Raw genomic sequence first — 12,547 nt, 5'->3', positions numbered from 1 at the left:
ACCCCAGAGGGAAGGGCTGGAGGCCAGTGAAATAGAGCCTGACTGGGTCACCGAGCACGACTTCCTCTATGAGCAAAGAAATGACCCGATGCTGGCCCACGCCTGGGAGCAGGCCCGAGGAGAAAAGGAAGACGGCCCACCGAGCCCACAAGGGGCATACTTCAAGGTACGGGGGGACCACCTGTATCGTGTGGCCCGAGAAACTGAGGGGTTGGGGACGGTCTGGCAGTTGCTGGTACCATGCCGCTACCAGCATAAGGTACTGGAGCTGGCCCATGCGAACCCCTGGTCCGGGCATCTGGGCAGGGAGAAGACCCTACAACAAATTATACAATGCTTCTTCTGGCCGGGAATATACCGAGCCTTTTGGGACTTCTGTGATTCGTGCCCCACCTGCCAGCGCATGTGCTTACAACTATGCCCCAAGGCTCCACTGGTACCCCTCCCTGTAGTAAGCGTCCCCTTCGCCAGAGTGAGCCTGGACCTGGTAGGACCAGTGGAGAAGTCCTCGACGGGGTTCCAATATATAATGGTCCTGGTAGACTACGCCACCCGCTACCCTGAGGCAGTACCACTGAGGAACACCTCCGCGCCCATGATAGCTGGGGAGCTAATCAAAATATTCTCCCGGGTGGGAATCCCAAAGGAGATCCTGACGGATCAAGGGACTAACATGACATCCCACCTGATCCAGGAATTGTCCAGGCTTCTAAGAGTAAAAACGTTGCGGACTACTGTCTACCATCCCCAGACAGACAGGGTGGTGGAACGATTCAACCGGACACTGAAAGAAATGCTGAGGCGATTCATAGACGAAGAAACCCGTGAGTGGGACAAAGCCCTGCCGGCCCTACTATTCGCCATCAGAGAGGTGCCACATGCTTCGACGGGGTTTTCGTCGTTCGAATTGCTGTATGGACGACAACCACGAGGTATCCTAGACTTAGTGAAGGAGACATGGGAAGAGCAGGAGTCCAGGGTCCAAGGGAGCGTAAACTACATCCTCAAGCTGAGAGAGCGGCTGAAACGGCTCGGGGAATTTGCGGCAAGAAATTTGCAACAAGCCCAAGACCGCCAGGCGTTAGCGTATAACCGTGGCGCTAAGATGCGGGAGTTTGAGGCCGGAGACCGAGTCCTCCTATTGCCAATAAGGGAATCAAAGTTGTTAGCCCAGTGGCAGGGACCCTTTGAGGTCGTACGGAGAGTCGGACCGGTTGACTACGAAATACGGATAGATGATAAGCGGGCAAGATCGCAAGTATACCATGTCAACCTTTTGAAGAAGTGGAAGCCCCGCGAAGCGTTCCTGATCACGACAGAGCTATAGGAGCCAGAGGTAGGCCCCTGTACCGGGGAGATGAAGAACGACACAGGCCCAATGTTGGGGGACGGCCTCACGGTGGCCCAACGTCAAGTGGTAAAAGCCATCACGCAGGAATACGCCGACACGCTCACGAAAACACCCGGGAAAACATCAGCGATTTACCACCACATCTCGACAATCCCAGGGAAAAGGGTCTGTGACGCGCTAAGGCCCCTACCCTGGAAAATGTGGAACCCCGTGCGGGAAGAGGTTCAGGAAATGTTACGGCTTGGCGTGATTGAGGAATCCCGGAGCGGCTGGAGGAGTGCAATCGTACTAGTGCCAAAGCCAGATGGAACGCTCCAATTCTGTGTGGATTTCCGGAAGGTGAACACAATATCCAGATTCGACGCGTACCCCATGCCACACGTAGATGAGTTGCTGGATACACTAGGAAAGGCCAGATACATCTCGACGCTAGATTTGACGAAAGGGTACTGGCATGTCCCGCTCACCCCAACCTCGAGAGAGAAAACTGCCTTTTCAACCCCGTTTGGATTGTTCCACTTCAGGATGATGCCATTTGGCCTACATGGGGCTGCTGCGACATTCCAAAGATTGATGGATAAAATCTTGCAGGACCACTGAGAATACGCCACAGCCTGTATCGACGATATAGTCATTTACAGCCAGACGTGGCAGGACCATACGCAACACCTGCGAGCAGTGTTAGGAACCTTAAGGGACGCGGGTCTCACGGCCAACCCCACCAAATGCCATATGGGCCAACGGGAGGTAACATTCCTAGGGTACACGGTGGGGAGGGGGAAACTACGACCATTGCTGGATAAAGTGAAAGCCCTAGCGGAGTATAAGTTTCCAACAACCAAGAAACGGGTGCGGCAATTCTTAGGCCTAGCAGGGTACTACAGAAGATTTATTCCCCAATTTGCGACAATAGCGGCCCCCCCTCATGGACCTGACGAGGGCTGACCAACCTTAAAGGGTAACACCCTCGGGAGAGGCAGAAAGAGCATTTAATGAGTTAAAAACAGCATTAATACGGGCCCCGGTACTAAGACAACCAGACTTCTTGAAGGAGTTCATAGTACAGACAGACGCCTCAGCAGTAGGGTTAGGGGCGGTCTTGACCCAGGAGGTAGGAGGGGAGGAACACCCCATCCTCTACCTGAACCGAAAGCTGTTCCCGAAGGAAAAGGCCTACGCAACAATAGAGAAAGAGGCACTTGCCGTAAAATGGGCCATCGAGGCTTTACGGTATTACTTGCTCGGAAACTCTTTCAAATTAATAACAGACCACGCCCCCCTAAAGTGGCTGCAGTCTATGAGGCTATGTCTAGACTGCAAGCCTCTTTCGAAAGAGAGCGTCTAGACTGCACGCGGAACTTTCGAAAAAGCAAGCCACTTTTTCGAAAGAAAGCACCCAGTGAATCTGGATGCTCTCTTTCGAAGAAGCCCTATTTACATTCAAGAACGCCTTCTTTCGAAAGAGCACTTTCGAAAGAAGGCGTTCTTCCTTGTGAAATGAGGTTTACCGCCGTCAAAAGAAAAGCCACGTTCTTTCGATTTAATTTCGAAAGAACGCGGCTGCAGTCTAGACGCAGGTGAAGTTTTTTCGGAAAAAGGCTACTTTTTCCGAAAAAACCCCTGAGTCTGGACACAGCCTGAGAGAGACAAACCCCAGAATAACAAGATGGTATCTGGCCTTACAACCTTACAGGTTTGAAGTGACACACCGACCGGGCCGACAACACAACAACGCGGACTTTTTCTCAAGAATGGACGAGCCAGAATATACCATGGACGGGAGAAAGGCAAGAAACCCAAGGGGGGGGATGTGTGACGGGGCGGACGGGGCAGTGGACACTAACCCCGCGCCCCGCACTCAAGCGCCGGGGGGCGTAGCCGCCGGAGGATCGGGACGGCTCTGCCGTGCCTGTTCAGCGGTGGCCGCCCGCGCAGGCGCAGCTGGCCCCCGCATCAGCCGCCCGAGGGCGGGGCCGCGAGTGGCCCAAGGCGCAGGCGCCGGCGTCCCTGGAAAGGGTGCCGGCTTTAAAAGAGGACTCCCTGCCTGGAAAGAGGAGGGAGGACCCCACCCCGGTGGACAGGACCAGCAGGGCGCCGGACCCGAACCCGGACTCGGACCCACGCCGGTAGAGCCACGTGGGCCCCCGCGGCAGACCAGAGCGGCGGGAGGAGGTGAGCCCCCTGGCAGGGAAGCGGCAGACATAGATGGACCAAGGCGGAGGAAGGAGCCCAGGACAGGGTCGGGGAGACCCGGGGACTGGTGAGTTGCAGCTATGGCCCCCCCCCCGGTCGGGCAGTGCGTCGCAGATGCCTACCCTTGGGGTCCTGGGCTGGGACCTGGAGAGAGGGTGGGCCCAGGTCCCCCTCCGCCTCGGATAACTCCTATAAAGACAAACAGTGCAGGTGCAACCGGTGGCTAAAGGCGCCCCCCCCCCGCCCTCCCCATGAGAGATACTTAAGGGGGAGGGTGTATGACAGGGCGTTCGCCCTGCACTGGCCCTTTAAGGGCAAACCCCAGCCTGAAGCAGGGCTGGGGAGTTTAGCCCCATCTGGGGCTGCGTTAGGGGATGAGGGCCCAGCTGGGGGCTATATAAGAACCTGGGCGGCGGCGTCCAGGAGGAAGGTCAGTGAGGGCCTGGCTGCTGGGGAAGCAGGAGGCTCCCTGGAGCTAGAGCAGGGCTGGGGAGGCAAGGCAAGGCAGGGCTAGGGGAGCTCTAGCCAAATAAACCTCCAGACTGCAGGGCCTGCATAACGGCCCAGTGGAGAAACAACAACCCCCGGAAGGGGGGCTCAGAGACGGACTTGGGCACTGCCGGAGGGCAGTGTGGTGAAGAGGACGACGTGGCCTGGAGGAAAGAGGGGAAGCCCCACCAGAGGGAAGGTACTCTGCCAGCAGAAGGAGCTGATTCCGGAGGCAGACAGCAGTCCCCCGCTACGGTGGTGAGTGAACCCCCTCACACAGGCACTTTGATAAAGAACACAAAATAATTTTTTGCAATTAGCACTAAGTAGAAACTGCATTTTAAAAAATAGCATAAAATAAAGTTTATTCCAGCTATTACATTATCATATTATGCACTATTGCTTCTGAGAGGTCAAAAGAACATGTAAAAATTAAAACTGTTTTTTAAATTTTCCAAAATGCAAGTTTTAATGTTTTTTTTTTATAGAATCATAGATTTAGAAGGGACTTCAAGAGGTCATCAAGTCCAGTCCCCTGTACTCATGGCAGGACCAAACATCATCTAGATCAGGGGTGGGCAATAAGATGGCAGTGGTATGCCAGAGTTAGCCTCTAGTGGGTCGCCATTGCTATATATACCTGCACCTCTGCAGATAAGGGCAGTTGCAGCTCCCATTGGCTATGGATTGCTATTTCCAGCTAATGGGAGCTGTAGGAAGTAGTGCAGGCCAGGATAAAACTTTCTATAGCTCCCATTGGCCGGGAATGGGGATCTGCAGCCAAAAGGAGTTACAGTCACCCCAGAGGCACAGGTAAATACAGCGGCTGTTATCCACCAGGAGCTAACCCTAGTGAACCAGATCTGGCCCGTAGACCAGTATTTAGCCACTGCTAATTTATACCATCCCTGAAAGGTGCTTGTCTAACCTGCTCTTAACTGATGGTGTAACGGACCGGGCCGTGTCTGGGCACAGCTGAGGGCATCCGCTCAGGGCAAATTGCTCAAATCTGGGGCTCCTTACAGCCCCCGACTGGTGACCTCTCCGAACAGGCCACAAACCAGTCCCACAGAGCGCTTCAGCAGCCTGCCTGAAGCCTCCCGAGCAAAACCCCTCCGACACCCCAGCAATATCCGTGCCCCAGATGGCCCCGGGCCTCATACACAGGTGGGGGGGTTCTAGCACCCAATCCCACCTACCCCGAACAAGTCCTGTCCGGTTCCAAGAAACCAGCCACAGATCCCTGGTCAATTTACCCTCCGGACCTTACCCACAAATCATGCTGGGCCAATCCTTTAGAATCTATATCTAAAGGTTTATTATTACAAGAAAGAAAAGCATGAGAGTAAGGTTATTAAAGTACAGTACGTTACATGCACCGAATCTCCCAGTCCTCGATGCAGGCTTTAGCGGAGATGTTGCAGCTGCTGGTTTAAAAGTTCTTATTACACATCCTAAGATCAGGATGGGTTCACAGGTCTTCCGGGCTCTTCGATCCCTGCATTGCTGCCTCTGGGATGAAGTGCTGAGCTGAGAACAAAAATGGCATCTACCACATGGCTTCTTTATACTTCCTTCCTGGCCTCTTCTGGTATGCAGCAGGTCACCTGGTCCTCAGCCTCTCTCTGCTGGCCGCTCTTAGGTGTCCGCCCTCATGCTTTAGGTGTGTCGTTAGCCCATTGAGTGCCATTGTCCCACAGGGCCTCGCTAATTAGCATGTCCACAGCAATGCTTAACCACATTCCAAGAAATATTCAGCTTCCACACAGATTCCTATCTACACACACAGACATTATCTACTCACATAAACAGTGTACACAGGATCAGAAAACAACAAGCTCCCATTCAATACCCCACATGGCTCCCTTTTATACCAATTTCTGGGGCCAACACCCCCACCTAGGGGTGCAACAGTGATCTGGCTGCTTCCCTCCAATTCGGTAATGTGACAGATGGATATTTCACAACCTACCTAGGCAATTTATTCCCATGCATAACTACCCTGACATTTAGGAAGTTTTTCCCAATGGCCAACCTAAAACTCTCTAGCTGCAATTTAAGCCCATTTTTTCTTTTTTGTCATTTTGAAATAGACTTTTTTTCAAGGGAGTGTTCATAAAACTTGGTATTTTTCAAAATACCTCTTTTGTTATTCACCAAAGAGAACATTTATCAACTAAAAATTGTAGGCTAGACTTCTAGATACCCTGCGATATGCAAATAGTAGCAGTAGCCAGAAATGCCTCTTTCTATCTGTTCAGGAGACTGCATCCCTTCCTTACAGATGCAGAGGTAACTACAGTAAACTATGTCTCTTGCTTTCAGGCTGAACTTCTGAAATGCATTTTACATATGAATGGCTGTTATAGTCACATGGTTTATAGTCACAGATATAACACTTGACATGATTAAATATTTGTATGTTGGGCTCTCTGGGTGTTTCTAGACTACAGGGTTTTGTCAACAAAAGTGGTCTTTTGTCGACAAAGCTATACCAGCGTCTACACTACCGCCGAGTTCTGTCGACATAATGTCGACAGAACTCGTCAGTTTTGTTGACGGTGGTAAACCTCATTCTGTGAGGAATAACACCTTTTGTTGACAGAGTTCTGTCAACAGAAGGTGTTATTGCACTTACACTGTCCTTTGCGTCTACACTCTCATGTCAACAAAGCGGCTTGCTTTGTCAACAGAACTGGATGTAGTCTAGATGCTCTTTGTTGACAGAGGCTTTGTCGACAGTATCTGTCAAAAAAGCCTCTGTCGACAAAAGCCTGTAGTCTAGACATATCCTCTCAGATCTTCAGTTGTGCAGCCAGAAATCAGAATGAGCTCAGGTCTTCTCACTCAAGACCTGACTCTGTGTGTGCAAGCCTGTCTTTAACAGCTGGTGCAGAATGATCCAGGAATCTTTCTAATCATGATTCTAAGATTTTAATCAAGAACCCTCCCACACATGAAAGCAGCATATTAGTGCTCAGTGGGAAAGCATGGTAACTTCAGCCAAACTGCTTTTCCTTTATTTGCATTGCTCCTAGAAAATACTGGTGAGATTTCCAAAAGCACTGTGTTGGCCTTATTCAGTTGCTAAAGAAGTCCATGGGAATTTTATCACTGGATAAAGCAAGTGCCTGAAAACATCCTGTCCCACATTATGCATTTTCCAAAGGGCTGCTAGATTTGCACAAACAAAACATAAGGTTTGTTGGGATGTAAAAGCTCTCTATAGTCACAGTATTCTTAGACTTTACCAAGGATTTCACTAAAAATGGTTGGAAAATAAAGAAATGGTTAAAAGGGGGGTAAAAATGGAATCTTCTGCTTAGCCGCCTAGTGCAGCAAAGCATATAAGCATGATTGATCTCATTCACTTCAGTTCATTTGCTTATACTTCCACATCTGCTCAAGTGTTCTGCTAGATTGGCAATAAGGAAAATTATGGAAGCTTTTAAATGTTTAATTCCTGGTCTAAATATTTTAGGTAAAAAATTCTGTTGTCTTCATTTGGAGCAAGATATGGTATTTGTTTTGCGGAAAGACAAAAATCATTAACAGGACAGACTTAGCAATCATTTTGTCAAATATAGGAGCAGAAGTAAATTCCAGGACCAAGATCTTTGATGAGTATAATTAATAGTATTCAGGACAGTATGAAGAACAAATTATAGCTTCCTCTAATTACCATGTGTTCTAAACATAAGAAACAGAAAAAGACAAAGAATCAAATGTAAGTAAATCAAGAGAGCGGAATACATAAGGGAAAAGAACTCCACAAGCCAGGGAGATTTGGAGTCCATATATGATAATAACTCTTCAACGACAGACAGATGAAAGAGTGACTCAGAACTCAACTACCAGACATTGAGAGTCTAACACAAAACATTCAAGAGAGAAAAAAAATGTTATTTGCTCATGGTTAAAGTTTAAAGGATTCATACTGTACTACTGTAGTTGTGAATTAAAAAGGCATCATTTGCCCCCAGACATGCAAAATTACCCCACTTACTTCCTATTCTAAGCATACCTTGAGGTAAGTATTGGCAAAGCTGAATGCTATAGCTAAAATAAGATGAAAGTTAATTAATGAAAATGTATGGGGCTAGAGGCTCTTGTACAGTGTATCTACTTCTCTTCATACCACTTGTGAGTGCTGGCTTACAGCATGAGCTGACCCTGGGAGGATTATATTATGGAAAAAGCAACCCTCTAGCAGTATAAAAATAGGAGGTGTGACCAGAGAAAATGAGTTACATCGGAATCACTTCTACTCAATCTATTCCTGGCTACACTTTCAAGCCCTTAGGGCTGTTATATTGGCTGCTCTATATCACCATGATGATCTGGCTCTGCACAGAAGACATGACGCACAGGTGAACTTTAGGCACCTGCCTGACTTGTGCCAACTGGTCCTGAGATGTAGCCCAGCAGATTTGTTTATTTATGTGTATATTAAAGTCACACAATAGTTGCAATAATAATGCCTTGAGGGCCCTGTGGGAAGCAGTAAGCACCTCTCGGGCGTGGAAGAATGAGGATTCTTAAAGAGCAAGGTGGTAATTCTGGATTGAAATGTCCCTCCTGTGGGGACTCCAGATAAGTGAAAAGTCCTTAAAATATCCTATTTGGATTTGTTTCTTAAGTCTTCAGTCTTCACAGGCTGGCAAAAAGAATCCAGGATGTAGGCCCCAAATCACATGGCTCTTGGGGAACCCACTGGACCCCCTCAGCAGTTTGAGAGCTCTCTGTCCCCTCTCCAGTTTCCTGGCACTGGCATTATGCAACCAGGGATTGCTCTGTCCATGGCCTGGAAGGAACAGAGGTGGTCTCCAGCCCACTGTGCTCTGCAGGAGTGTTACAGAATTCTGAATTGATATTAACTTTCATGTAGATTTTCCACATGGTTAGAGGGGTTTATGATGCAGGACCTCTTCCCGATTTACCTTCTCCCAGTATTTAGAATTAGAACTACTATTGGGAAAGATCAGGCAGATCTAGTAATGCACCCGTCTACTGGTGCTCCACAGTGCTTCAGTATTAAAAGGGAGAAAAGAGAAGGAAACAGAGCAAAATGATGTGTCACATTACTGGCCTGGCATCCCTGAAGATGAGCAGAGATGAACTTGAAACATGAATACATGATTTCCTTTTCATTGCCCACGATAATTATATTAAAAAGGTAAAAGGCATATAATATGGTATCTGATCCTGAAACAGATGCATCTGTGCCTCTCACATATGGGGAGGATTTTCCAAGAACACTTAATATGAATGAAAATGTATCCTCTGAAACAGAGATAAGATGGGTGAGGTAATAACTTTTACTGGGTCAACTTCTGTGGGCGAGCGAGAATAGCTTTCCAGCTCTGTGTAGCTCTCAGCAACAGAGGATGGTCCAATAAAACTTATCACCTCACTCCCTTTGGCTCTGTAATAACCTGGTAAACAACACAGCTACAACATTTCTACATACCTCTGTAATACTTAGTTTGTTATACTTAGGCAAGCTAAAGAACCCTAGGGCATAGGGGTTGCTGATTTCTGCCACAACCATTGTTTATAAATTTGAGATCGGTGTACAGCCATATGAGTGTTTGTTTATCTTAGGAATGTATATGGCCTCCATTACTGTGCTATAAGAAGGCCAGATCCACAAGAGGATTTAGGCATCTAAGTCTCAAAGGCTGTCACCTATCTTTGTATATGCCTAAATTCCCTCAGCACCTAAATTTTGCTGTAAAAGTTGCCGAGGCACCTAAATTTCTGCCCTTGAACATGTATGCTACTGCCTCAGGCAAGCATCTGGGTTTCTATCTTATGTCTATGCCCCAGTGTGATCCTGAACCCCAGGTAAGATAGGCAGAAGAAGCTTAACCTGGTAATCATCCTTTGAGGATGACTGGAAGGAGGGGGCCAGCTTGCCATATAATCTTCAGCTCAGTGGTTAGGGCACTCACCCAGGACATGATAGTTCCCACCTCTTGTCAACTGAGGAGGAAGAATCTGACCTAGGAGCTTCCATCTCTCAAATGAGTGTACTAGACACTGAAGTATAGAGTCATTCTCACTCTATCTTTTGCCTAATTAATATTTAATCATTTAATTTAAAATGGAATGGCTTCAGCAAGAGAGCTAGAGAGATACATCACACTACCAAACCACAGAAATGTACAGCTAGAAAGGTTATCGTCCTTGACCATTCCTGACCGGAAGATTTCTAACCTGTTCTAACAAACCTTCAATGATAGGGATTCTACAACCATTTTTGGAAGCCAATTCCAGAGCTTTACTATCTTTATTATTAGAAAGATTTTTCTGATATCTAACATAAATCTCCCTTTCTGCAGTTCAAGCTTAATACTTCTTGTCATACCTTCAGTGGACACAAACAATTGATAATTCTTTATAACAGCCCTAACAGTTGAAGACTGTCATCAGGTCCCTCCATCAGTCATCTTTTCTCATGAGTAAACATGTCCAATTGGTTAACCTTTCCTCACATGTCAGGTACAGGTTGGACCTCCCTGGTCTGTCACCCTCGGAACCTGGCTGGTCCTGGATTAGGGATTTTGCTGGACCAGAGAAGGTAATTTCTGGACTCCTGTCTGGTCTACCGGCCTCCCAACCAGTTCCCCACCTCCTGCTGGGCAGCAACTACTGCTGGCTCTGGGACCTACCAGGCAGCCACAAGCCATGCTCCCAGTCCTGCTTGGCAGCTGCCACTGCACACTACAGCTCCCTACCCCACCGAGCCATCACCACCATTGCCGTGGCTCCCTGACCCAGCGAGCCACAGCTACCGCAGCTCCCAACCCTGCTGGGCAGCCCTGCTGCCAGGCGCTGGGAGGCCTTGCCATCAGCTCGCTGCAGGCAGCCTGCTGCCCTGCTGGCCCACAGGGGTCCTTGCTGCTGGCCTTCCTCCATGACTCTCTGGTCCTGCAACATCCGTGCCAGACCATGAATGTTGCCAGACCATAGAATCCCGGTCAAGAGGGTTTCAGCCTGTATTTCTAATTTTTAAATAATCTTTGTTACTCATCTCTGGACTTTTTCCAATTTGTCCACATATTTCTCAAAGTGTGGCACCTAGAACTGGACACAATATTCCAGCTGAGGCCTCACCAGCATCAAGCAGAGCAGGATAATTACCTCCCTTGTTTTCATATGATGCTCTGTTAATACAGCCCAGAATGATATTAGCATTTTTGTAAATGCATCACATTGTTGGTTCATAGTCAATTTGTGATCCAATATAACCCTTAGAACCTATTCTTCAGCATTACTGCCTATCCCGTTATTCCCCATTTTATAGTTGTTTATTTGATTCCCCTGACCTAAGTATAATACTTTGGACTTGTCTTAATTGCATTTCAGCTTACTGATTTCAGGTCAGTTCTCCATTCATTAAGGCCACTTTGAATGATACTCTTATCCTCCAATGTGTTTGCATCCCCAGCACAGCTTGGTTTGCTCTGCAACATTTATAAACATAGGTTGGTAGCTTCATCTAAACCACATTTCCTTAGGTGTTTATGAGACTGTGTGGAACTGTATGAGGAAGTCTAATAAAGATAAAACACATCAACTGTTTCCCCTTATGATTGTGGCAATAAGCTTCTTAGAGAAAGGAATTAGGTTGCTTTGGCATGATTTGTTCTTGATAAATCCATGCAGGCTATTATTACTCATCCTATTATCCTCAGGTGCTGGCATTGATTATTTACCTATAGTCCAACAAGTCCCCATCTGAGAAATGGGGAACCCCTGTTCAAATCTGAGTTGCATTAAGCAGAGGGGGAAAATCGAACCAGGGTCTTCCAGTCTGAGTACCCTAAGTACGGTGCCAAAGGTCATAAGAGAGGCCCCCTCTTAGCCATTTTATATGGAGCGAGGCATTCTCAGAGAATCTGGATTGGGTCCCATGACAAAGATAGGCATTCCTTTGCTTATATGTTCCTGGGTTGTGGCTCATGCTGGTGCCCAGGTGAGAGACAGGTACCAAGAGTGAGGCCACAGTGAGAAGGCTCAGGGGCAGAAATGTCGGTGGCCAGAGGACTTTTACAGCAAAAATGTAGTCGCTGAGGGTACATCTATACTTCATCCCTAGTTCGGAATAATATGAGGAATAACATTAGTTCGGACTAAGTCCGATCTAATGCGTCCCGGCCCGCACTTCCTGGTTCGAATCAGCTGTGATTTGAACTAGCATGCTGGCGAGATCATGTTAATGAAGCGTGGGATATTTAAATCCCCGCTTCATTAAATATTTTGGTCATCTCCATTTGCATCCCTAGTCCGAACTAGGGATGCAGTGTAGACGTACTCTGAGTGAGTTTAAGCACCTAGAGCCTTAGGTAGCAGCCATCCAAGAGGTTTTTTGGTTTTCAATGGCACCTAAAACTAGGACTCAGATACCTAAGTCCCTTTGAGGATCTGGCCCTCAGAATATAAGGGCTTCCTCCAACAGAGTGTTAGTCCATTGCAGAGGGAGCTACGTTTCAGTCCATAGCAATGTGC

Source organism: Pelodiscus sinensis, chromosome 4, assembly GCF_049634645.1.
Source record: "Pelodiscus sinensis isolate JC-2024 chromosome 4, ASM4963464v1, whole genome shotgun sequence".
NCBI classification, from domain to species: Eukaryota; Metazoa; Chordata; order Testudines; family Trionychidae; genus Pelodiscus; species Pelodiscus sinensis.
This window is presented reverse-complemented; position numbering follows the sequence as displayed.